General features: G+C 48.1%; 1 long non-coding RNA gene across 1 annotated transcript in view; it reads right to left on the bottom strand.

Annotated features, from left to right (window-relative positions):
* LOC147732453 (uncharacterized) overlaps nucleotides 1-3,477 on the bottom strand; it is a 126,407-nt gene extending 122,930 nt beyond the window's left edge. Inside the window, exon 1 of the long non-coding RNA XR_015308662.1 lies at nucleotides 3,414-3,477. This is a non-coding gene — a long non-coding RNA (uncharacterized LOC147732453). The remainder of the gene's footprint in view (nucleotides 1-3,413) is intronic.
* Between the last annotated feature and the right edge of the window lie 18,323 nt (nucleotides 3,478-21,800).

Raw genomic sequence — 21,800 nt, 5'->3', positions numbered from 1 at the left:
AAGTGATGGTGGTGGGTGTGGTGGATGTGGTGGTGGTGGATGCAGTGGTGGATGAGGTGGTGGATGTGGTGGTGGATGTGGTGGTGGTGGATGCGGTGGTGGATGTGGTGGTGGATGTGGTGTGGTGGATGCGGTGGAAGTTGTGGTGGTGGATGTGGTGGTGGTGGTGGATGCGGTGGATGTGATGGTGGTGGTGGATGTGGTGGTGGTGGATGTGGTGGTGGATGTGGCGGTGGTGGATGTGGTGGTGGTGGATGTGGCCATGGTGGATGTGGTGGTGGATGCGGTGGTGGATGCGGTGGTGGATGTGGCGGTGGATGTCATGGTGGATGTGGATGTGATGGTGGATGTAGTGGTGGTGGATGCAGTGGTGAAGTGGTGGTGGATGTGGTGGTGGTGGATGTGGTTGTTGATGTGGTGGTGGATGTGATGGTGGATGTGATGGTGGATGTGATGGTGATGGTGGATGTGGTGGTGATGGTGGATGTGGTGGTGGTGGATGCGGTGGATGTGGTGGTGGTGGATGCGGTGGAAGTGGTGGATATGGTGGTGGATGTGGTGGTGGTGGTGGATGCAGTGGATGTGGTGGTGGTGGTGGATGTGGTGGTGGTGGATGTGGTGGTGGATGTGGCGGTGATGGATGTGGTGGTGGTGGATGTGGCGGTGGTGGATGTGGTGGTGGTGGATGTGGTGGTGGATGTGGCGGTGGATGTCATGGTGGATGTGGATGTGATGGTGGATGTTGTGGTGGTGGATGCAGTGGTGAAGTGGTGGTGGATGTGGTGGTGGTGGATGTGGTGGTGGATGTGGTGGTGGATGTGGTGGTGGATGTGGTGGAGGATGTGGTGGTGGATGTGATGGTGGATGTGATGGTGATGGTGGATGTGGTGGTGGATGTGGTGGTGGATGCGGTGGATGTGGTGGTGGTGGATGCGGTGAATGTGGTGGATGCGGTGGTGGTGGTGGATGCGGTGGTAGTGGATGGGGTGGTGGTTGTAGTGGATGTGGTGGTGGGTGTGGTGGTGGATGCGGTGGTGGTGGATGTGGTGGTGGTGGATGTGGTGGTGGTGGATGCGGTGGTGGATGAGGTGGTGGATGAGGTGGTGGATGAGGTGGTGGATGTGGTGGTGGATGTGGTGGTGAATGCAGTGGTGGATGTGGTGGTGGTGGTGGTGGATGTGGTGGTGGTGGATGCAGTGGAAGTGGTGGATGTGGTGGTGGATGTGGTGGTGGATGTGGTGGTTGTGGTGGATGTGGTGGATGTGGTGGTGGTGGTGGATGTGGTGGTGGATGTGGCGGTGGTGGATGTGGTGGTGGTGGATGTGGCGGTGGTGGATGTGGTGGTAGATGCGGGGGTGGATGTGGCAGTGGATGTCATGATGGATGTGGATGTGATGGTGGATGTGGTGGTGGTGGTGGTGGATGCGGTGGTGAATGTGGTGGTGGTGGATGTGGTGGTGGATGTGGTGGTGGATGTGATGGTGGATGTGGTGGTGATGGTGGATGTGGTGGTGGATGTGGTGGTGGATGCGGTGGATGTGGTGGTGGTGGTGGATGCGGTGGATGTGGTGGATGTGGTGGATGTGGTGGTGGTGGATGGGGTGGTGGTTGTAGTGGATGTGGTGGTGGGTGTGGTGGTGGTGGTGGATGCGGTGGATGTGGTGGTGGTGGATGTGGTTGTGGATGTGGCGGTGGATGTCATGGTGGATGTCATGGTGGATGTAGAGGGGATGGTGGATGTGATGGTGGATGTGGTAGTGGATGTGGTGGTGGATGTTATGGTGGATGTGATGGTGGATGTGGTGTTGATGGTGGATGTGGTGGTGGATGCGGTGGATGTGGTTATGGTGGATGCGGTGGTGATGGTGGTGGATGGGGTGGTGGTTGTGGTGGATGTGGTGGTGGATGTAGTGGTGGTGGGTATGGTGGTGGTGGTGGATACAGTGGTGGTGGATGTGGTAGATGTGGTGGTGGTGGATGTGGCAGTGGATGTCATGGTGGATGTCATGGTGGATGTGGAGGTGATGGTGGATGTGGTGGTGGTGGTGGTGGTGGATGTGATGGTGGATGTGTTGTTGATGGTGGATGTGGTGGTGGATGCAGTGGTGGTGGATGCGGTGGATGTGGTGATGGTGGATGCGGTGGTGGTGGATGGGGTGGTGGTTGTGGTGGATGTGGTGGTGGATGTAGTGGTGGTGGGTATGGTGGTGGTGGATACGGTGGTGGTGGATGTGGTGGATGTGGTGGATGTGGCGGTGGATGTCATGGTGGATGTGGAGGTGATGGTGGATGTGGTGGTGGTGGTGGATGTGATGGTGGATGTGTTGTTGATGGTGGATGTGGTGGTGGATGAGGTGGTGGTGGATGCGGTGGATGTGGTGATGGTGGATGCGGTGGTGGTGGATGGGGTGGTGGTTGTGGTGGATGTGGTGGTGGATGTAGTGGTGGTGGGTGTGGTGGTCCTGTGGGTTCCATAAGGGTTTGTGACAGAGAAAAGATGATCTTATTTCAATAACATTTAAATTTGTGTCTGTATTTGTGTCTAAGACAGATTCAATTCTTCCGGAATTTAGAACAAAGAGTACATTGCACAACCAACGGTGGAAGCCATCCCGAAAAAACCCAAGCATCCTGCTGTGAGTTAGAGGCCATTGAGGACCGTGCTGCAGGGGTGGCCTGGACGTCGCGCTCCATGGAAGGCTGAGAAGGCAGGCCAAGCACCCAACGGGGCATTGGTGCTGTAGCCTGCGGACGCCTAGGTTGGCAAACCCCAAGCAGGAAGAGCGCAGGAGTAGGTGAGGCTCCTAGTGCTAGCCATTGGTGCAGACTTCACGACACGGGCAGGGGAGGGGGCGGAGTGGGGAGAGGGTGTTAAGCAGCACATAAAATATATACAACCGGGCGCCTGCTAAAATATTAAGCGCGGCGCCCATGTAGTTAATACTTAAAGTTACAATGCAGGACAACGAGGAGCAAATAGTGGAAAAGCGAGCGCAGTGGTGCACCCTAAGTGTGGCGCCAGAGTTGCCAAAAATAAAAAGAGATGTTAACAGAGTTGGGCAAGCCGTGCGGAATTACAATGAGAAACAAGACGGATTGAAAGCAGAGAAGGGGGGGAGGAGAAATGCGACACGGCGGGCAGGGGAGGGGGCAGAGTGGGGAAAGGGTGTTAAGCAGCAGGGGCCTTTGAAGTGAAGCTAAGCTTCACTTCAAAGGTGTGGAAGGAGTGCGGCTGAGGGAACAGACGGCGATTTGATGATTTGCACGCGCATTTTAGGTCAATGCGCTTGCGCATTGACCTAAAAGCCACGGGCACAGCACCAAATCTCCCAGTCTAGGTAAAGCTTATTTAAGCCCCTATATATCTTCGCTCCCGCTCAATGCGATAGGTCGCTCGACCTAAAAACACTTACCAAAGGGAGTGATGCGCAGATGTGCTTCAGAGGCGGGCAGCGTACTGTGCCCTTCCAGATGTGATACTTATATCTTCGTTTCTCCAGTCAGCTCCTCCCAGTGCTGATAGTTTCGTTTCTTTCCTTGGGCGTTATTACGAGGAATGCCAATAGTTTTGTTTCTTTACTTGGGCGTTATTACGAGGAATGCCAAGTTTCAGTATAACTTCTGTTATTTAGGTAGGTAGATTTGGGGTTAGAGAGAGAGAGAGAGAGAGACTGTATGTGGGGAGGTGGTTAGAAGAGAGAGTTACTGCGTGCATGTGTGTGTGTGTGTGTTTGTGGGAGAAAGGGGTGCAGTTAGGTTAAAACTCGTTTCCTCCCATTTGTGGTGAGCATGGGCATAATACCTTAAAGACTACTCAACAATGGGACTTGGGAGATTGCCTTCCCACAGCTTTTTTTAAAAATCTATCTATCTGCATACTCCGAGCGTCGGAGTGGGTGCTTGATGAAAAACGCCCTGTTACCTGCCCTCTTGGATCTCTGTGGGAACGCCGCCTTGCTGCCACTGGCCCTGCCCTGTAGTCCCCCCGCCGCCGCAAGCACAACCAAGCGGCCGCCGAGCGGGGGACTACATTTCCCAACGTGCATAGCGGCGGACATGCCAGGGACGCGCCAGGAGGCGCCTTAAAACATCGTCATTACCCGCGTCGCGGGAGCGCGCGGGAGCGCCCGGGGCTAAGCCCGGGCAAAGGGCGGGCCCTCTGTGGCCCTCAGTGACCGAGGTAGGCTGGGCTGGGCCCGGTCCTTTACATTTTGTTATTATCTCTTTGAACTTGTGCCCACTTGAGTAGGTGGGTGAGTTGATTCGAGTACTGTTATAGCTATACTGCACCCCGATCCTACTCGGCCTGTCAGGGGCTGACGTCATTCCAGACTTTTATCTGTTTTATACTCCTATATTTCTCGTTTAAATTCATCATTGTGGAAAATGTCTAAAACCCTACGCTCAGGAAGGGTAGTGGGAGAAAAACCTGGCCGAAAATTAAATACCACCCGCACAAGAAACAAATCAGTGAACAACCCACCGTTGAAAGGCCAATGCCAGCTATCTGAACTCTGGGATCTACCTGGTTTAAAAAAATCCAAAATTGCTACGCCAGAAAAACCAGATACTAAAGCCCTGGAAGTACATTCACCAGCTACCATAGATCCTCAACCACCTCAGGTACAGCAGGGGGCCCCCCAATCTATGGTAGAGGGGTCTCCCGTACGGGACTCTACAGAGGGGAGGCTGATGATCGTAGGTGATCCAGTGCATACACCATCGATCCCTCGGTCACCCATGAATGAAAGGCCGGGGGGTGACTTGTCTGCACTATCCATTGACCTGGAACTATGGGGACGCTACATAAGCCCAGCGAAAGTGGAATCTTTGGAGCAGTTTAAAGCTCCAGGGGGTGCCACCCCTTCTGGGTTACTGCTGTATAGTAGCACCCCTTCGTTAAACAGACATGAAATATCTGATTTGTTAAACACCTCCAGGAGCCCCGATCTTAATCTCCTGGATAATTGTTGCACTGTGGAAGCACGAGAAAAGCCGATCTCTGAGTCCATGATCGCGCTGGAACAACTCCTAGCTTCAATCTTACTGCTTCTAGGGAAATTTGTTGGCAGCTCGGACTGTATTCTTGAATCAGTCACTCAAATTCTAAAGACATTGCTGCAGAAAGCGCCGGATATGAGTAAGGCCTCTCCCCCCAAGTCTGAACAATATCTATCTGAGGGGAAAATCAGAGATACTAGAGGGGAACTAGATAGGAACAATGAAGTGCCTACTATGGATCCTCACAAGGATATGCCCCTTACTGCAGCTTCCAACTGTATCAAAAATATAGTCCTGGAGATAGAGGAGGAGGATAAAGCTTTGTCTGGCCCTAAAACGGTCCAGGAGTTATTTCCTATCTTCGTTCCTGAGTGTGGAAAAGAACCCCTGGCCGACAAACTAGAGGTAAATGAAGAAAGGGGAAAAAATGGTAAACAAAAAATTAACAAAGCCAGCAAGAGGAAACCAATACGAAAATACAGAAAGAAGAAGCAGCGGAGGATTATTTTCCAAAAGTTCACAGAGGCAAGGGAGAATGATGTAGGGAATGGGGAACCCTCATCTACTTCCTTAAAGGTGGACATTGAAGGGGACTTAACGGCTTTAACATCTGCAGAGGAGGAAAATGAACAATGTAGTCTGCTTACGCAGGAAGATACACCGCAAATAGGGGGCTCTCTCCCATGCTCTCCTTCACGGAGTGCATTAGGAGTACCAATTTCTTAGCCATCTGGGGCTCTAAATCCTTTGCCCCCCCCCCCCCTTTGCTGTAACACTTGATTCAGAAAATTCTTGTCCTCCGGCCCGTTCTGTAAATATTGCTAAGGCCCCTGTGGATGTGCGTGTACTAGATTTTGTTCCCTTATTTGATACTGATCTTTTGTTAAACAGAGCTTGGCTTCTCAAACGTTTCAGTGAGGTGGAAAGTCTCTATCATATTCAGTCTAGAGACATAGAATTGGTGTCTCTGTTGGGTGGAAGTAGGGTATTGAGTATACGGGTGAAATTTTATTCGCCTATTATAACAAACTTGATACTAGAACAAGCTGAAAACTTTCAGCGTCTAGGTATTGATATTCTCCCTATCTCCAACCCAGGCAAGCCAAACCCTTTATGTAAGCAGGGGCTTGGGGGTGGTGAGCAAAACGGGGTAACCTCTCCCCTGAGAGACTTGAAAATTTGGGTCTCCAGGGGAAAACGCTCAGTGTCGCATGTGAAGCCACTTCCACTAATTGAGAATTCCTCACTCACAGATGATAATAACCGGTGGAATTGGCTACATAGTGCATTATCAACAAAAACGAAGGATAACCCCAAATTGTTTCACCATCTTTAACACCGCATTAAATATAATTTCCTGGAATGCGGCCGGATTCCACAGCAGCCCAGAGAAACTTGCTTTTTTATCTACTCTGGGGGCTGATATATTGTGCATTCAGGAAACATGGTGTATTGATATGTTAACTCCTTTAAAAGATTTTTACGTTCTGGAAGTTCCAGCTGCGCCCTCAAAGAAAGGGCATGCCAGGGGGGGGATCGCCTGCTTATTGTCAAATAAATTTCAATGGAGATTCTCCCATTATATTGATTCCAGTAGACTTTTCCACACAATAACACTAGAAAATCTGTTCCATGATGGTAAAAAATATCCCATGGTAATTTTTAATGTGTATATACCCCCAGAGGAGTGTTTTAATGATAATTTGCAGCAGGTTCTCCAGTATATGGAACAGATAAAAAACTCCCCTCCTTTCCCTGTAATTTTGCTTGTTGGTGATTTGAATTGTAAAATTTCAAACGCTAGTCTAAAACTCTTCAGGAATAAAGTTAAGGAAGAGGTACATTTTATCCCCCAGACGCTTTTTCCGGAGAACTTGATGACAAATAAAAGAGGGAAGATTCTGTTAAAAGAACTAGCGATTGGGGATGGTATTATCTTAAATGGAAGATTTCCATCTGACGTCCCCGCTAACTATACTCACAAATCCCCCTTTGGGTCGTCAATTTTGGACTATGCTATTGCCGACTATGGCCTGTTTCCCCAGATTCTGGACCTAAAGATTATACCCACGTCACTCAGCGACCATAGTATATTGTTTTTAACAGTGTCTTTAAATTCTTTGAATACGGCGTCTTGGTCGCTAAATGGCAATGAGGCTACCTTCCATACCTCTTCTGGAAGGTGCTTCTGGAACAGTGCCGCCATAAATGGGGTGCAGGACCTATTGGCCGATACCCTTGGAGTAATAAACGAGTGGAACGGCAGCGAATTAGTTTGTTTTGAAGAATTTATGCGAAAGATCTTATTGTACGCAAATAAAACTGTTCCCCCTAGGAAAGGAGAGGTAGTCCCCATGACATTGCGTAATTTGAATAGGGAATTAAATAAACTAATTCGCGAACAGTATGTTGAAAGGGTCCTGGAACGTGGGAAAGACATTGCTAGGTTAAAAAGAAAGAGAAGCAGACTCAAGCTTAAAATTAAAAAGGATAGGGAGGATGAAATATGGATTAAACTGAGGGAATCTGCTGCACATGGTAACAGTAAAGAATTTTGGGCAATAATTGGGAAAGGATGTGGTACACGTCATTCCCCTATTCCCATTCCTATCCCAGAAGAGCTATGGTCATCTCATATCCGAGAGCTCTATGCAGGGAACGGGACAGGGACCACAGGTATGGATAATTTCATGTATGCTGCCCCTGAAGACCTGGTCTTCTATCCCTCTGAGAAAGAAATCGAGACGGCTATAAAAAATATGCGACCCTCTGGGGCCATGGGACCGGATGAGCTTCCGATGACGGTCCTTAAACAAGATCCCTCAAGCTGGAGTAAACTCTTGTACCCCTTGTTTAAGGCGTGTCACCTCTCCAAATTTGTTCCTGCTTCCTGGAGAGGAAGTATTTTGGTCCCTATCTTTAAAAAGGGTACAAGGGATAGCCCCAGTAATTACCGCCTGATTGCGCTCCTCGACTCCATCGGAAAGGTCTTTGCGAAATGTCTCCTTAGTTCTCTTTCTGATTGGGTCGAGGAGCGCAATATTCTGCCGTTTGAACAGACTGGTTTCCGAAGGGAGCATGGCACGCTGGACAACATGACTGCCCTCCAGGTGATCACAGATAAATATGTCCAGGTGAGGGGGGGAGTTGTATACGCCGCCTTCATTGATTTCTCCACAGCGTTCGATAAAGTAGATCGTGGAACGCTGTGGAGAAAGCTGGCGGCGTTGGGCGCCCCTACTCCCCTGTTGGAACTGGTGCGGGCTCTGCACACTGAGACCTGGTGCAGAGTCTTAATGGGGGGCGAAAGGGGGCTTTCGGCCAAAATACCATCTCGGAATGGCCTTAAACAAGGATGCTTACTGGCACCCCTTTTGTTTTCCTTATATACGACTGACCTCCCTGCGGCCGTGTCTGACAGTGAGGGGATTGCCCCGATGATAGGAGGGACTCCAATATCCTGTTTGATGTATGCCGACGATGTTTTGTTGATTGACTTGACCCCTACTGGTCTTGCAAACCGGCTACAGGCTCTCCAGGCCTTCGCTGGGGAGCATTACATGAAGATCAATATTAATAAAAGTAAAGTGATGTGTATAGCGGGTAAGAAGAAGTGCCGCTCGACAAATTTTGGTTGGGCTATTGGAGGGCATAGATTGGAGGTTGTAACTTCCTATACCTTTTTGGGGAAAATATTCTCGGCCAATATGAGCGAGAAACTCCATATAGAGCACTGCTCTCGCAAAGCTCTTGCCCATGGCAATGGGTTAAAGTCCCTATACCAGGCAACGGGGAAAAGACACTTTGCTAGCCTCCTAGAAGTGTTTAGAGCAAAAATCCCCGCAACTATCTTGTACAGTATTGAATTAATAGAGGTAAAAAACTGGGACTTTTGCCACAAGATTGAGGGGAAACTCTTAAGATCCCTCTCGACTCTTAACAATGCTTGCCCACTGGCCGCCTGCAGGCTGGACTTTGGACTCAGGAGCTCCTGGGTTCAGGGTCTGTGCGCCCTAATAAGATGGGTGGCCAGTTTGGCCAGAGCGAGAGACTGTACCCTGCGAGTTCTACTCAAAAACGAACTATTGGGCAGTTTTAAGGAGTTCTCTAAACTCGTAAGCAATTTTAGAAGGGCTGTGAAGATACTTAAACTTGATGAAAGTGCTCTCTTTTCCTATTCTCCCACGCAGTTAAAGCATGTCCTTAAGGAGGCCTCGTGGGAGTTTTGTTTCCTCTCTGACAAAAAATCAGTTGGTGACAAAAGGAACGCGGAGCCGCTCATCTCCTCCTATAGGTTGAAACAGCCACAACCTTATGCCCTATGGAATCTACCACATGGGATACGTAGGTTTTGGTTTTTATTACGCTATGATTTAATCCCACTTAATATATTGCTATCCAAATGGTATGGCACTCCTGCCTTGTGCAATTTATGTAAACTGAACAACCAGGACTGTATGCATGTATTATTGATTTGTCCTATGTTACGTAATTTGCGCAACCGATGGCTAAAAGTAATCTGTCTCCGCCTTAGCATTGTCACTTTAAAAGATTTTCTTCATGCACTTTATTGCCCTCCAAACGAAATGTTCTGTTCTTATATTTTTAACTTTTTTAAAGGATTTTTAGCTATTTATTAATTGTACTGGGAAAACTGTGTCTGTCCGGCCTTGTTGGATTGATTGTTGGCAGTATAGCTATTGCGGATCGAATATTGTGCCTTTTTAAACTTTTGTATTTTCTGTGTTTGTGTTGCTTTGTATTGCATATGCATATGTGGCCCTCGTTGAGAGCCAAAACATAATAAATAAATTTCGAAAAATGTAAATCACACCTTAAACGCAGTTTGTGTGCAGTTGAAGCGAGTAGGGATTTGCCCTCACTTAGGGAAGGAGGACCTGACACTGGCCTTCCCCAAAAGACAACAAGCATTGGCAAAGCCAATAGGTCTCACCTATGCAAGAGCTATTGGCTTTGGCAATGTGTTTTAGCCATATTGTACACCAGTGTGGCTGCTGTTCAGCATGGCTAAAAGTTAGTGCAGTTGAGGGTCGTAGAGTGGAGTTTTGGGAGGAGTGTGTTGTAGAGTCGAGTAGAGGATGTATAGTATCGTAGAGTGTAGTGTATTGGGCGGTGTGAATTAGAGAGGGGTGGGGTGGGGTGGGGTGGAGTGGGGAAAACTGATGTGGATTGGACTGGACTAGAGTGGATTGGATTGGAGTGAAGTGAATTGGAATGAAGGGGAAGGGAGGGGATTGGATGGAATGGAGAGGAGGGGTTTGAATTGGAGGGGATGGGATTGGGATGGATTGATTTGGGTGGATTGAAGTGGGGCAGATTGGAGTGGAGTGGATTGGATTGGGGTGGGGTAGATTGAATTGCGGTGGAGTGGTTTGACCTGCGGTCAGGTGGATTGGACTGGGGTGGAATCAGAATGGGGTAGGGTGGATTAGGTTGGATTGAGGTGGGATGGAGTGGAGTGGGTGGAATGGACTGGAGTAGGACGTATTAGAGTGGTGTGGATTGAATTGGAGTGGGGTGAGGTGGACTGGATTGGAGTCAAGTGGATTGGAACGAGTGGGGTGGATTGGATGACGTGGTCTGGAGTGGGTTGATTGGAGTGGCTTGGATTGGGCCAGATAGGATTGGAGCGGGTCGTTGGATTGGGTGGGGTTGGGTGATTTGGAAGGGGTGGATTGGATTAGACTCAGTGCGGCTCCGCCGCTAAGGGAGAGGACTGTCACCCCACTGCTCACTGAGTGAGCAATTAAAATCAGAAAAATAAAATTATAATAACTTACCTTTATAAAAATGTAATTTAAATGTACTGGTTCTGGTGTTTGTGGGTGGGGCTGGTCAGGCAGGGCTATTTAGAGGCTGGGGAGGAGTGGTGGCACCCTTCTATACGCACATGAATGTTTGACTGGCCATCTGGGGCTAGCCAAACATTCAAGCACACTTTACATGTTCTACACCCACGCTGCATTACAGCCTGGGTGGAGAAAAGCCCAGGGCCCCATTCCCTGTCTGAGTGCTGATCCATGGTGCTCTGACCAATCACAATGCTGCAGCACTGTGATTGGCTCAGAGGAGCCTGGGTGCTTTCTGCTTCCACAGAAGCCAGGAAGAGTATGAGAGGATGGAGAAAAGGTGGCAGCCAGCCACATTCAAGTAAGTGGGTTTTTAAAATTTTATTTTTAATTCCCTCCCTCTCTCCCCTCCCCCTCCAACCCCTCCCGTTCGTTAGCAGCCGCTACTGATTGGATTAGATTGGAGTGAAGTGGGGTGGTGTTCATTGGAGTGGGGTTGATTGGATTGGATTGGATTGGGGTGGGTTAAGGTGAATTGGAGTGGTGTGGATAAAGGTGAATTGGAGTGGGGTTGGATTGGCTTTGGGTGGATTGGTTTAGCGTGAGGTGGAATGGGTGATTGGATTGGAGTGGGGTGGATTGGATTGAAGTGGGGTATGGTAGGGTGGATTGGGGAGGGTGAATTAGATTCTTGTGGTTTGCAGTGGGATGGATTTGAGTGGAGTAGGTCGATTAAGGTGTGGTGCATTTGACTGGAGAGTGATGGAATAGGTTGGTGTGGATGGACTGGAGTGTGGTGGGTTGGACTGTATTGGACTGGAGTTGGGTGGATTGGGGTGGCTTGGACTGGAGTGGGGTGAATTGGATTAGAGGAGGGTGAGTTGGATTGGAATGGGGTGGGGCGGGTTGGAGTGGGCAGATTGGAGTGGAGTGTTTTAGATTGGAGTGGAGTAGATTGCGTTGGGGTGGGGTGCATTGCAGTATGGTGGATTGGACTGGAGTGGGAAGGATTGGAGTGGGGCTGACTAATTTTTTGTTGGTGGAATGTAATGGAGTGATGTGGAATGAGGTGGAAGGGTTTGAAGTATGGTGGATTGGGGTAGAGTGGTGTGGATTGGATTGGGGTGAGGTGGATTGGATTGGGGGGTAGATTGGATTGGGGTATTTTGGATTCGGTTGGATTTGAGAGTGCATGGATTGGGTTGTGTGCGGTGGATTGTTGTAGGATGGATTGGATTGGTGTGCAGTGGATGGGATTAAGTTGAGCTGCGTGGATTAGGAATGCAGCAGGGTGGATGAATTGGGGTGGATTGAAGTCGGATGGATTGGATTGGGGTGGATTTGAGTGGGAAGATTCGATTAGGGTGGATTGGTTTGAGGTGGATTGGATTGGAGTTGGTTGTGTTGAACTGTAATTAAAATGATCCACGAGACTCCATTTTGTGTTGCCATGCTCTCGGCAATATGATGAAGAGTTGCTTTCCATGTCCCTGTTGAAACTTGCACAAACCCCTGCTCCTTGTGGTCGGGCCGATTCCGAGAAGCTGCCTGTGTGCCTCACCCCCCCCCCCCCCCCCCCCCAGTTGTGTCAGAGACTTAGCCCCATCCTGTGCATTGTTGGTAACTCAGCCTGTCACGACCAACTCCCGTGCCCTGTGACCAGACCACACCATCTGGTCAAGGAAGCACGAGGCTGTGCCCCGTGACCACACCATCTGATCAAGGAAGCATGAGGCTGCGCCCTGTGACCACACCAATGAGCAAGGGAGCACGAGGCTGTGGACATTGTGCAATCAGAGAACAGATATCCCCTGACCACGATTGCACCACAAGACTGACAAAGAACTTGTCAGAATGAGGAACTTATCAAAATGTGGAACTGTGTATTTTACAAATGGGCGTGGCTAGCGCTATAAGTATGTGTGCGCGGAGGATTGAAGCGGCAGTCTCCGTAGAATTGTCTTTGTACCATTCTGGGACCTCTGTCCTTAGCTCGAGCTAATAAATAACTTACTTACCTCCACGGCTGGTTGTCCTGGTCTCTTTGGTAATATATGATCTGAGCAAGAATAACCCTTAGATTCTAAGGTGTCCCCTGCACCGCTGGCTTTGACTCTCCGGTGGGGAGAGGTCTCCAAAAGGCCGGTTCTACAATTTGGGTCCACGTAGGGTGTCTTCGCTGGTCGTCATCGAGGCTTTTGGTCGTGAGCGGTCCGTGATCGAATTCCAAGGGAGGCGCGCCACTACATTGACTGAAAATTGTCTTTGTGGGCCCAAGGTCTCTGATTGCGTGATTCTTCCCTCCAGTGGGCTACCCGACTGCGACCCCGACTGACGCCCCAGTTCCGGTTCCTAGTTTTGGGAGATCAAGACCTTTGTGACACTTGCCGTGTGACGGAAGATTAACTGTCAGGTAAGAGTGGGAGTGGCCCACTTCTTTGGTGCATTGTATTTTGGTTTTGGTATTTGATTCGACTTTTGCAAAAGCCGAAGCCAAGGGGTAAGTACAGTTATTTGTTGTAAATATTAGATTTTACCCTTTGTTGTTTGGAACCAGGATACACGTCTAGAGATGCCTGGATTTAGTAAGTTCCGGTAATGGTGTTGTTGTTATTGTACAAAGGACTCCGCATTGGAGGAATCTTGTCCGATTCCTCCTTTGGGGACCCCTAATCATGAAGTCTATGCTAAACATGGTGTTGGCCCGATTATGTTTTCTTCACTTTGGCACAAGTATACCAAGGGTAATACTGAATTGCAATGGCCAATATATGGTAGTTTTCAGCCTCCTGTATTAGATAATTTAGAGGAGAAATTATTTCAGAGAAAAGTTAGGCCTGCGATGCTTGATTCCTTTCGGGTTTAACGCAAGGAGTCCAAACAGAAAGAAATCAAACTCAAAAAGAACTCCGAGAGCTGCCAGATCTAGCTGTGTCTACCTTTGATGTTTTGTAAAGGGATAACAGCCATTCTGCGTGGGTTGGAGGGGTGGAATCAACCCAATGTTTGCACATTTGCCATCCTGCAAGGAGGATTGCATAGAACAGGAAGGTCCTCTCCCATCCCGTGATATTGTCCTCTAGACCAAATATAATTAGTGCCAGACTGATAGAGATCGGAGTTTTGAGGATTGATTCCAGAGTGGCCCTAATTTCTTCCCAGTATACACTGATACCGGGACAGTCCCAAAACACAGGAGTGTCACAAGCTGCTGGGAGGAGGCACTTATTACAACACTTTCCTAGCTGGAATTTAGAAAGCCTTTGGGGGTAGAGATATGCCCGATGGCATGTAAACAGGTGGTTACGTCTTAACCATGCAGGCTTAACAGCTTTGTATACAAGGCTAAAAGAACTAAGCCATAAATCCTCACCCTGTGTCCCCAATTCCCCCCCACAATTCTGACGGGAGCTTAAATTTACTATCTGCCTCCTCCATAATGGACCAGTACCAGAAGGCCACCTCCTTGCACCCCACTTGTCTTTCTACCAGATATTTCTCTAGAGGACTATATTCCCAGGGCCCAGCACTATTATGCGATCTAATTACGCTGGTAATCTACAGAGACTCCTTATCTGGTGTTACGTTAAATAAGGGTTTTCCAGTGAGGGAGGTGCAGCCTGTTTGGAGAGACCGCGTTGTTGGCACAGATGGCAACTCTGACACACCGGCAGGTTTTAGACAAATGTGGGTCCATGTCCCTTGGAAAAGGTCTGACGTCCTCCAACTTAAAAGCCAATTGCCTGACCCGCGTAAAAATCCAGCAGGTTATTATAAGGAATTGACTCAGACACTCCAATCTTGCGTTATGACTTTAGCATAGATATGTTAATGGGACAGGTAGCACCGACTGAAGTATGGTCCAAAATACGCCATAATGATCAGACAGAATTTGGCCATACGTGGAAGGAATTTGAGGAAGCTGACAGAGCTCGAACTGGTGGTGAGAAACCTGACCCCATGATCTTGGCCCTCCCGGTCAAGATACTTACTGTCATGAAAAATATGTTGACACCCCACCGTATTAATTGGGACAGATTAGCTGCTTGCAAACAAAAGAAAGATGAAAGTGTCTCTGACTTTTTCACACGATTCGAAAGCACATTCAACGACTATAGTGGGCAAGATATGACTTCAGAAGGGGGACAGCGACTGTTTGTGGATAGATTTGTGTCCAATCTGTTACCAGAACTTGGGACTAAGCTCAAAATGTCAGAAAGTGCATGGCCCATTTTCACCCCGTCTGGCATTCTGACAGAGATCCAGTACTATGAGAATAGGGAGAATGAAGAGCGAGATAGAATAGATGAAAAGACTAAAGATTTAAAGACAAAGGTCTTACTCCAACAAGCATACCCAACCCAGACCCAAAACAGAGGTGCCCCTAAATTTCATCGAGTAGCTCAGACACCTGCCCCTGTGATTCCTCGCCCACCGCTGGGACCCAACCAGTGCGCTTATTGTCGGCAAGAGGGTCATTGCCGCGAGGCCGGAACTGCCCATGGTGCCTTCTTTCCGATCAGGGGCGGCCGAGCCCCACAGACGGTGAAAACCCTGGGACGCGAGGCAGATACCATTAAGAGGTGGCGGCGAGTTCTGGAAGGGGTGAGTGTGGAACGTCTCCCCCTCAGCCCCCCCTGAATATTGACAGTGGACGGCGACTCATAAGTTAATTTGCGCTGAGTGCCGAGATCTCCATGCCTGCAGCGCTGTGAATTGGGGGCCGGCGTGAGAGTACCTGCTCATTGAGAGATTGCCTGGAGCAGGAGGAATGATCAATAGCCTGCAGTGAGCGGAGAAAGCGTGAAGTCCTTATGGCAGATTGCGGTGATGCTGGGTTAAGAGACGTGCTGTGGCAGGTAACTGGGCTTTGAAAGTGGAGGCCTGAACACGATGACCTGGTGGTGGTGGACCCCTCCCGAGTATTAGGGGATAGTTGATGTATTTGAGGATGGCCAGCTGGTTGGAGTTGCAGCCCCCCTTCCTCTGTACCCGTCGAGCAGTGGCCGACTAAGACTCCTCGCACACAGAGTGGAACAGACGGCGAGCTAACAGTTGTGGTGCCCTCAAGCTTGATGGAGCCTATGTGGATGGACCTGCTTTGCTTTCCTTCATCACTGCGCTCTTGCTCCTTCATTCCTGTCTGATCTCCTTGCAACACGGATGTCCTTGCCTTGGTGTGCTGCAGTCAATGTTACAGGGAATCACTCATCCTGGTGAGGGGCCTTCTTAGTGACTGTTCCTATTGAAGAAGCGGCTGCATCCTGAAGTGAACGAAGATCATCCCCCCTCCCCCTTGACATCATGGTTAGGAAAGGGGTCAAGGGACTGGAGAGTCTAGGAGACCCGGAGACAGCGCGGGCTGTGTCGGGCGGCGGAGATGGTTGGATCCCGCCCGGGGCTGCAGGTACAGGCAATGGTGGGGAACCGCCAGCAGACAAGTTGGACCTGATTCTGAAAGAAATAAGAGAATCCAGAACGGCGATGGAACAACAATTGGGCTCTGGGAGGCAAGATGGCGGCGGCTCACTAGACCGCTGTGAGACACTCTCTCGTGCCGGGCCAAATTAATGAGCTACGAGGAGGGTTAGGATCCTTTCTGCACCTACTGAGGCATACTGAGGCATGTTGAAAAACAGTACAGCGGCTACATGCGACACCAGAAGTAATTAACCTGGGATAGCTGTGACATTACAAGGATGCAGCGCGGAGAATGATTGGTGCTTACCTTGATGTGCCAGAAGACTCAGCATTTTCATCAGAATCACGGCCGCTACTTCATTATATAGCAACAGCCCTCGGTCTTACGGTGTTAAGACTCTTCATACAACTTCGTGCTGGCGAGCAGGACAAGCCTAAAAGTTCCCCTGTAACTGGTTTCACATTACAGGACACCCAGATGGCCCCGAAAAACGCTGCTGCGGTGGCAGCCGCCTCGAAGACCCGAGCTGCTAAACAAGCGCTTCGCGATCAAAAGCTAGCGGCGAGGCGCGCTGGATCCTTGACGGACGAGATCATCGGCTCTGATGGAGGACAGCCTCAGCCTCAACAGAAGCAACACAAGGCGGCAAGAATTGCCAACACCCCGGGTCCGGGTCCCTCTGTGGTGGACCTACTTCGGAAAACGCCGGCTGGAGCTGCATCCTCCCCCTCCATTCACCACGCAACAAGCGGACCGCTGATTGCAGCGCCGCCAGTAACCCCAGTGGCGCTTTCCAGCGCGGATTCGCCAGAGCCAGCAGCAGCAGCAGCAGCCCTCTCTGAGTCTCCGGAGGTGGAGAGTAGCACAGTAAGTCTTCCTTCTGCAGCTGACGTGCCCACATCGCGGCAAGGGTTAGCAGTGGTATCAGACACTTCAGGGGGCTTCACTGTAGAGACTACAGGCCAAAAAGAAAATGTAACTAAACCGGCACAAGATTTAGTAGCACTAACGGGTGCAGACTTACAGACTCAGGACCCAGGCTCAGTACTAACCGAAACACCTATTACAAACAAGGCTCTGCAAGCAGTGATTGTACAACCGGGGACACAACTGCTTTTACAAGTTGATGCTATACATAGCCCTACAGGTAACATCGCCAACCAGCCACAGTCTGAAACACACCTCGCACCACTTAACACGGCTAATGTGGGGGACATCTCTTCGCTTCCTCTGGTACAGACACTGGCTCAGGCACAAGGCACTCCTGCCACGTTAGGCGGAAAATAAAATAAAAATGAAGATGTGCCATTAGCACTCATGCCAGACCCCATTGGGGGAACCGGGATCCCTTCAGACACGGACCTGGAACCATTAGAATTCTATACCATTTCTGAAGGGCGTGAGGAACTAGGATGGCACCATGACCTAGATTCCGATCTAGATTCTCTATCTGATCTGCAAACAGGTTCCAGCTCCAGCACACAAGATAGCGATGTGCATGAGCTATTGGGCGAAACTGCTACAGGAAGGCACACAGTGATTAAAAAAAAAAGAAGTCGCCATGGTGCAGCAGGTCCCCATCGGGATCATGCTCCCGCAACAGCCTTCAACAGCCAGCGTCCCTCTTTTTTGGAGGAGCAGAGCACTACTTTAACCTCGGTAATGGACACGGTTTTACAGGCGATTGCATCCCATAGGGAACAAACCTCCAAAGATGGCCGGAAGGCACAGCAAGCCCTACAAAAGGTACAAGGTGTGGTACGTAAGCTCTCTAAGACTGTGGCGGCCTCTAACGCAAGAATGGCTGATATGGAAGATCGAATAGTGGTTAACGAGGCCGAAGCAACAGTAGTGAAAGAACAGGTTGACTCCCATGATGCAGAACTGATTGACGTAAAGTGGAAACTTGAGGAGATGGAAAATCGTATGCGCCGCAACAACCTCCGAATTTTGGGGGTTCCGGAGAAAAGTGAGGGAGATAACGTACGCACTTTTGTGATTCAACTTCTAAAAGATACATTTCCTGAGTTATCTTCATGGAACTGGGAGCTGGAAGTTCAACGTGTCCACAGAACCCCGGCTACTGTACGGGCTTCTAACTCACAAAGCAAATATCCTAGGGCGATACTGGTATATTTTGGCAACTTTCTTCTACGCCAGGCTATTGCAGAGAAAGCGAGACCTGATGCTCACCGCTCTCGAGGAGATATTTCATATTTTGTCAGGCCGGATTTTTGTCACACAACTGTGGAGCGGAGATGGCGGCTCCGACAGTTAATTAAACCCTTTCTAGACAAAAAAGCCAAGGTCTATTTGAATAACCCAGCTACACTTAAAGTTTTGTATAATGGTCAGGTTACATTTTTTACCTCCGAAATCAAAGCAAAGGCCTTTCTAGATAGCCTGACATAAATACGAAAGAGTAAGACTTGACGGCGGGTTATGTTTAATGACAGAGATGGTATATGTATATTTAAATGAATTATAGGCCTGACACTAACATCCATTTTTTCCCATAGTCATCTAGAACATGATTGTTTCTTGATTTATTGTTTGGCACTTTTGGGTTCTTTTTTTTTCTGCTTAGTGGGCGCTATAGGTTCCTAAATTGATTACTTTACTTAGGATATATCTGTTTCTTGTTTTATATTCCTCCGGTAGCCCGTACATGTCTTATTAGATAAACACGGAGTAACAATATGGCACGGCAGAGAGGTGTCTCTCCATCGCTACGGACTCTAATGAGAGTCTATACGCCTCAAAGGGTGGCGTGTGGGGGGAGGGGCTTGGGGAGGGATTCGGGGAGGGGAATGGCGGGTAAGGGTGGTAAGGGGGGCAAGGGGGGCAAGGGGGGTGCGGGAGAAAAAGTAATAAAAAAAATTGGTAAACTCAGTCACGAGTCAAGATGCATACAAGGATCATGGCGTGATGTTAACCAACATAACCAAACGAAAAACAAAATTCTGAAAAACAAAAAGCAAAACTGTATTATGCTTATTAAGTATATTTGTGGTCTTTGGATTCAATACATTAAACCTGGGTTAGGCCTTCTTGTTAGTAAATGGGGAGAATAAGTTTATGCTCGTGGAATGTGGCTGGCCTCAATCATAAAAATAAAAGGGCTCAGCTATTTCAATTAACACGCCAAAATCCAGTTGATATAATATGTCTTCAAGAGACACATATAGCATATACAGACAGAGATTTACTCAAATTACCTGGATATAACCTAATGGTAACTACATCTCAAACATCTAAAACTAGAGGGGTGGCCATCTTAGCCAAACCAATATTAGGTTCCCCAATCCGCAAATTAGCCGACAAACAAGGTAGATGGGTCATAATTCAATTGCAGTTGGGCATTACTATCTGTGCAATTTACGGATCAAACCTAGACGATCCTGATATTTTTCAGGAGCTCGAAATAGAACTGGCTTCTTGGCCTGGTTCTCTTATCCTGTGCGGGGACTTTAATATCGATATTGGGCTGCCCCTAGATAATCACCTACCGCTAAATTATGAAGGGCGGAAACCGAAGGTATATAGTGCATTAGGCCGGATGATGAAAAGTCATAATCTAGTGGACGTCTGGGGGTTACTCCAAGGGCCAAATATAGATGGCTTCACGTACTTTTCCTTCCCCCACAATAAGTACGTCCGAATTGATTATATTATGTCATCCATAGAGGAAGGGGACATTCTAGAAATAACGAAATCCCCGAAAACAATATCCGATCACAATGCACTGACCTTCATCTTTGATACCGCCAGTTTGGTTAAGTCAATGCCCCAATGGACTTTCGATAGAAGGTTATTGGTTAATCAGGAGTATATAATTTATATTAAATCATGGGCCCAGTCATTCTTCGATTGTAACCAGTATAGTGCACCCCGTTTGATAGTATGGGACTGCTTTAAGGCAGCACTGAGGGGAGAAACGATTTCATTTGTAGCTAATAAACGAAAAAAGGAAAAACACACTAACATACAAATGATGCAAGAACTCTCTAATCTTGAAACTCATCATGCTTTGGAAATAAATCAGGCTCAAAGAGGGCTAGTAGATTCTACCTCAGATCCTGGGAAAACCTTAAACAAAATAATGATACTTAAAAATGAGATCAATAGTACGCTTATTCAAAAAGCTGCCAAAACTTATCAGGCTAATAAGACTAGACTGTATGAATCAGGAGAAAATGTGGGGAAGCAATTAGCATTACGCACCCGACAAAAACAATCATTGGGTAGTATTAAGAAGATAGAATTTGAGGGTAAAGAGTATATAACTCCTAAAGAGATTATTAAAGTATTCCAAAAATACTATCAAAAGCTTTATAGCAGTGAAATCTCACATTCTGATAACATAATTACAGCATTTTTAAATAATTGGCTCCCAGATCAGGCTTCACATAAATCCGTTGATGATGAGACCAAAGCTAATTTAGACAGAGAAATTACGTTCACCGAAGTGGAGATTGCTCTAGCCGGTTTGGCGAATGGTAAAGCGGCTGGTCCGGATAAGATCCCACTAGACCTATATAAAATCCTGGGTGATCAAATAACCCCTTTCCTGCTCGATTTGTTTCTTGGAGTGCAATACAGTACAAACCCACCAGAATCATGGAAGCAAACAAATATAGTCATCTTTCATAAAAAGGGCAAACCATCTCACCTTCCTTCTTCATACAGGCCCATATCCCTGATTAATTCAGACTCAAAACTATATGCTAAGATACTTGCAAATCGACTGAGTGGGGTCATCGAACACCTTGTGTCCCCGTGGCAACATGGCTTTATCCCCGGCAAGAGCACCACAGACCACACTCGGAGAGCCATAACCCTACTTGACATCATGGGCGCCACGGGGGGCGAGATGTCGATGATCCTCCTCGATGCTGAAAAAGCATTCGACCGAGTATCATGGCAATTTCTTTGGAACATCTTGGAAAATAAAAATTTTGGAAATAATTTTATTAAAGCTATTAAAGCCATTTACATTAATCCCATGGCCAAAATCTGTATTGCTGGTGATGAGTCGGAGTTTATCAGGGTTCAAAGAGGTACAAGGCAGGGCTGCCCTTGCTCTCCAGGATTATTCGCCCTGTATATTGATCCCCTTATTCAGAAACTATTAACCTCACTTGCAATTCAACCAGTCATCACTGGGCTTTTCTCCACTAAAGTCATGGCATATGCTGACGATGTCGCCGTTATAACAACCAATCCGTCTGAAGCAATCTCTGAAATCGAGACAATTACGCAAGCATTTGGGATGTATTCAGGGTACTCTTTGAATAGAGATAAAACAATGGTATTAGCCACTAATAATACTCATTATGAAAGCATACTTAGGGTCAAACAGGCCACATACCTAGGAGTATGCCTGTCGGTGGAGGTAGATAAGATTACCGACCTAAATTATTCTCCCCTTATTAACAAAATCAAAAGCGACCTTAGAAGGATAGACACCCTGCACCTTTCGATAATAGGAAGGGCTAATTATGTTAAAATGAATATATTTCCACGAGTTCTATATTTCTTTAGAGCAATTCCCTTACTACCGGGAG

This window comes from Lissotriton vulgaris, chromosome 2_1, assembly GCF_964263255.1.
Source record: "Lissotriton vulgaris chromosome 2_1, aLisVul1.2, whole genome shotgun sequence".
NCBI lineage: Eukaryota > Metazoa > Chordata > Amphibia > Caudata > Salamandridae > Lissotriton > Lissotriton vulgaris.
Note: the sequence above shows the minus strand (reverse complement) of the source record. Positions and strands in the feature narration are given on the sequence as shown.